Consider the following 6000-nt stretch of genomic DNA (forward strand, 5'->3'; position numbering starts at 1 on the left):
CCCGGCGTCTTACTTACAAAAGTAGATTACTTGCGTGACTACTTTAGGCATTGGTCCTGGCTTTTGAAGATGTTTTAGGCTTAAGTTGTATGCGAAATCTCAGCTCGATATGGATTTCTTGGGCAACAATTGTAACTGATTCCGCAGATTGCTTAACTAGTATTGCAGCACTTTAGAGCCAAATTATGTTTATGAAGATTGCACGTTGAGGACGGACCATCTAGTCACATGAATTATTTCTTGGGCAGGGATCCTGCACTTAACGTCTCTTCCGGTTAGAGACCTGGGCTCTATCGGAATTGAATCATTCAGTCGGCTAAGTCTTTTTAAGAAAAAGTCTATTTTGGTCAATTTTGGGAGCTATCCGTTGCAGGTAGTCGATGCATTAAAGGGAACTGAGCAGTCGAACAACGCATCCACGTTTAGATATCCCAGATCAGTTTACCCTCTTTTGATGGGAGATGACACGCCATGTCTGCAAGGGCAGGGCGTCTTTTTCTTTGGCAGGGATGGTTAGTTGGGATGCATTCGGCCCAGGCTTGTGAATAATACCTTCTATCTTTATTGAAAATAGAGTAATGTATTAACTTTGCTTGTAGGTAGAAATAACATAACAATTGATAATCCTTGGTATGCAAGGTTTTGTTTGTCGAGCTACTTGAGTCTTTCAACTTTATTTGTCTTGAATAGGGTCCAAGGAATGGTGAAAGGTCACACGTAAGTAATTTATCAGGTTATAGGCATTCCACTAATTTTCGATCTCTTTGTTGCACATAGTAGTGAGGGTGTAGCTGCCTTTCCTACTTACTCAGCTGATTTTGTACAGACATTCCCAGATATGAGCCATCTTTTTGGAGCCTTCCTCGTGGGCGGTTATGAAGGGTTTTCTAAGGACTAAGTTTCTTGGCTGGAATTGCTGGATCTTCGCCTTCTTGTTGTAGTTGGAGAAAAACTGCTGCTGATAGGCCGCAATGTGGGTGATAACCTTTTCGTGCTCTTTCTCTGCTAAGTCTAAGTTTGTGGCCATCTCTTTCTCGTTTTGCTTAGAATTCGGCAGTACAATGCTAATGCTGGGAACCACGATGTTGGAAGGAATGATTGCCTTATAACCAAACGGTAGGGAGAATGGAGTTTCACCGGTTGCTCGTCTCTTGGTGGTGTGGTACACTCATAGAACACCAGGGAGCTCGTCTGGCCACTTGCCATCTTGTCTAAAAGGGATTTCTTGAGGCATTCGAGAATGGTCTTGTTGGACACCTTGGCCAGCCCATTGCCCTATAGATATCGGGGCTTAAACATATGCTGCTTGATGTCATATTTTTTGAAGAACATGGCCAAGTCTTTGCCTATGAACTACAGACTATTGTCTGTGACGATGAAGTTAGGGATGCTGAAGTGACAGATGATGTTCTTCCATATGAAACACTCTATGTCCATCTGGGTAGTTGTTGTCATGGGTTCATCTTCGACCCATTTCGTGAAGTAGTCGGTCACTATGATCATCATGCCTCTGCCCCCAATGGCAGGCGTCATTGGTCCCGTCAGGTTAATCGTCCACTGCATAAAGGCCAAGGGCTTGTTTCGGGTGGAGTTCGTTGGCAGGTAGGGCGGGCATGGGCTTGAAGTGCTGGCAAGCTGCCACACCTTTGTACATACTTATTGATGTCTTGATGCATGGTTGGTCAGTAGTAACCTGTGTTAAGAGCTTTCCGTGCTAGGGAACGGCCTCTGGAGTGATTTCCACATACACTTTCATAGATTGAACTAAGAACATTTAGGTCGTCGTGATGTGATAGGCAACAGAGATGTGGTCCTGAAAAGGATATGTGAACGAGTATGCCGTTCCACATGTAGTAGCGTGCTGCCTTCGTCTAAAGCTTCCTAAACTCTAGTTTGTTTGCAGGGAGCGTTTCATTGACTATGTAGTTGATGATGAGATCCTGCCAACTCAGAGTTGTGTTGATCTGCACCACCTCGGCCGCTTTTTCCGTATTTATGCTTGGCTTCTCCAAGTACTCGACTGGGATGGAAAGTTTAAGCTGATGGTCTATGGCATAGCCTAGGCTTGCTAGTACGTCTGTGTGGGCATTCTGCTTGTGGAACCTGAGTGAGTGTGTATGACTAGAATGTCACTAGTTGCTCTCCTAGCTTCTTTCGGTATCGGGCCATCCTTGGATGGTTCGTTATGTACTCCCTTGAGGTTTGGTTGGTGATCATCTATGAATCAAAATGGATTGCGAGCTTCTTCACCGCTAGTAAGGCTGAGGTTTGGTCGGAAACCTATTAGTAAGGCTTCATACTCTTTTTCGTTGTTTGACATTTTGAAGCTTTGAGTGATCGCTTGCTCGAGCATAGAACTATTTAAGCTAGTGAAAACTAGGTATACTCCTGATCCCTGAAGTTGGATGATCCGTCGACATGTAAGTGCCAGAAATCTTCTGTAAGTAGGGCTGGTGTGGCTATGGTGTGCTCGGCTGCCTCTGGGGCATTTCAGGGTTGAGTTGCTGCGTCATTCAGGCTTGGGGTGAACTCTACTATAAATGTCGACAATGCTTGGGCCTTTATCGTTGTGCTGGGTTGGTATGCTAAGCCGTATTAGCCAAGTTCCAACTCCCACTTCATCACTCGGTGAGAAGCTTCTGTACTATGCAAAACTGATCGCAGTAGGTACTGGGTGATGACAATGACCAGGTGTCCCTGAAAGTAAGGTCTTAACTTTTGAGCTACAACAACTAGCGCCAAAATTAGCTTTTCAACCTTCGAGTATCTGGTTTCCATAACTAGGAGAGCTTTGGGTGTGTAGAATACTGGCAGTTGGGCCCCCAACTCTTCTCATATGAGGGTATAGCTCACTACTACCTTCGATACCTCTAGATAGATGTATAGGTTCTCCGTTGCTTCCTACTTGGATACTAGTGGAGGTGATGTTAGGTTACTTTAGGTTCTGAAATGCTTTCTCGGACTCATTGTCCCATTTGTCTATTTGTGGGCTTGCATCGGTCGGTGGATCGTGAGAGGAAACGATTGAGTGTAGCTGCTTGTCTGGTCAGACTTTGGATCTCATTCAGAGTCATGGAAGATTTCATGTCCATGATTGCTCTGATTTACCTTGGATGAGCTTCGATTCCTCGTTAAGTTACAAGGCACTCTAAGAACCGGCTTAAGGAGACTTCAAATGTGCACTTGACTGGGTTGAACTTCATTTTGTACTATTAGAGGATGTCAAAAGTCTCTGCCAAGTTGCCAATGTGGTATGTTTTCTGCTTGCCTTTCACCATGATATCGTCGACGTAGACCTCTATGGATACTTTTATTTACTTCTTGACATCATGTTGACGAGTCGTTAGTTGGTAGCTCTTACGTTCTTGAGGCTAAAGGGCATGGCCTTATAACAGTATGTGCCTTGCTCGATCACGAATGCGGTTTTCTCCTTGTCAGGCTCGTGCATGGCAATTTGATTGTAGCCTGAGTATGCATCCAAAAAGTTGAGCAATTGGTTCCAGGATGTTGAGTCAACGAGCAGGTTGATTCGGGGAATCGAATAGTTGTTTTTAGGGCACGCTTTGTTGAGATGGGTGTAATCCAAGCATACTCTCAATTTGCCCTTCTTTTGTTTCATCACCAGCAAGACATTGGCCAACCATGCTGAGTGCACCACTTCCTTAATGAATCTAGCCTTCAGTAGCTTGTTGATCTCCGGCTCAATTATCGCTACTCGCTCGGGTGTGAAATGTTGCCTTTTCTGGATCACAGCTTTGGTAGTGGGGTCGACATGCAACTTATGGCAAGCTATCACTGGATCAATGCCAGGCATGTTAGAGGATGCCCATGCGAAAACGTCACGATTTTCCCTAAGGAAAACTATAAATTCCTTTTGGATTTGCGCCTGGTGGGGCAGCAGAGCCTTCGGCTGCCCTTGGTGTTGACCTGCTGGTTTATAATGCTCTTCTGCATGTCCTGCTCGTCTATGCCATGATCACGGTGCATGTGGTTCATTCTGTGCTGCTTGTCGTTGTTCTTAATAGGGGATGCTAGTGGTACTCAAGCTGGACTACTTTCGTGCCTTCCTCGGTCCATTTTGTGGTTGTCTACTTAGGTGCCTCGTAGGAGGATCTCCGTGTGGGCCTAGCCTTGTGTGGACCCTTAGCCTGGAATGTTCGCAGTGCTTGTTGAATGTTCAGAGTGCTTGTTAAATGTTCGGAATGCTCGCTGAAGTGTAGAGCTAACCTTGAATACATACTGACACTGGAATGAACGCTTCTCTGCACATTGAGGCATGAAAAGACGTTTTCCTGAGGGTCCAAATGAGAGTGCACACTACCCGAATGCACAGTTTATGGCGGGCTGAGCGACTGTTTCCTTAGACGTCGCTGGAACGAGTCACGATCTTTTGCCCTTGTCTTGCTTTGGGACACCTCGTATTGAAGGAAATCTTTTGGGAAAACATGTTCATTTGAGCAACATCATATAGCATGCAATTAACAATTAAAGGCGGAATCATGCTTGTATGCACTCAAAAACAAAACATTACCATGAAATTCAAAGCCTAGTAGATTGGTGAACCAATAATCAACTCAAAACAAAGTGAGTTGAAATTAATACCTTTGTAGATTCCTCTTTGCATAAGCAAGGGCTAATCACCCAAAGAGATAGGGCCTTCATTCCTTGCTTCTTAGATCCATGGATTTGGATGGAAGAATAGGTTCTCCAAGTTCCCAAAATTGAGAACCTCTAAGTCTCTTCACCAAGGTTAGATTGTAGAAGAAATGAGTGACCTTGGAGTAGTAGGATTGCTAGATGTACCCTCCAAGGTGTTGGCCTCTTTAGAGAGAAAAATGGAGAGACAATTCTCACCAATTTTCCTCAAAAATAAACCCTTTTAATCCTTAATGAATATTTGGCTATAAAGTCATTTATATAGTCACTTCTTTAAGTGACCTAAACAACCAAAACCCTAATTCATACACTATGGCCGGCCATTTAGGGATTTTTGGGCTTTTGGGCTTTAATGAATCTTTATTCATTAAATTGTCATACAACTTAAGTTAATGGGCTTGACGTTCGAAGCCCATTGGGCCTTAAGGTCCAAAACTATCCCGAAGTCTTTAACGAACTTATTCGTTTGATTAATTAACATATTAATTAATCCTTGCCATAAATAAATGATTAAACCATTTAATCATTCTTACTCATTTTCGTTTAATCTCCAATCTCTACCTTTTATGGTGTGCGATCCATTAGGTTCCTTTTAGCGAGGTAGTGGGCGATTAAAACCATTTTACATCGATTGTGAATTGAAACTATTTTCAATTCTCCCTTTAGTGATTATACACGTTTAGGGCTTCCACAAACCATGAGTGACATCTAGCAGCATATCATGGTTATCCAAGCTAATCAGAAGAGGTTAGAGAACCTATTCAGTTCGAGATTACAAATGCAATACGGTCTTTCTCTAATCTAATACTCTTGACCACATTGTTTGGTTTGATAGTTTATTTTCTCATGTCTACTATCCAATGTGTGTCTTGTGCTTATATAATTACCTTGAATGTGATTCGAAACGCATTCCCTAATCTCATTCATACTCTGGCCAGAGATTCAAATCATATCAGAGAGTATTCTCCCTCAAACGGTTTGAAGGTTAGAGATCCCTTGTTGCGCATTCACTTGTCTCCATAGATAAGTGGCTTGACCCCAACGATGCCGTGGACACCCTCCTGATGGAGTGACTTTGACATAATCAAAGATCAAGGACTTAACCACAAGACAACTATGATGCCTCAGGTCAAAGGACTACTTTGCATTATCCCAACCATGAGTTCTCATGTGACATGGAATATGAGAACTCTTCGTTGATCGCGTTCAGTGAACTCATTCTCTATTGAGCACCTACCGTACTTGTCTTGATGTCACACACACCAATGACTCGAGACTAATCACTCTCCCTGAGATAAGACATAGTACGTACTGATCTTAACGGACTGTCAATGCCCAATTGGC

This window comes from Malus domestica, chromosome 06, assembly GCF_042453785.1.
Source record: "Malus domestica chromosome 06, GDT2T_hap1".
NCBI classification, from domain to species: domain Eukaryota; kingdom Viridiplantae; phylum Streptophyta; class Magnoliopsida; order Rosales; family Rosaceae; genus Malus; species Malus domestica.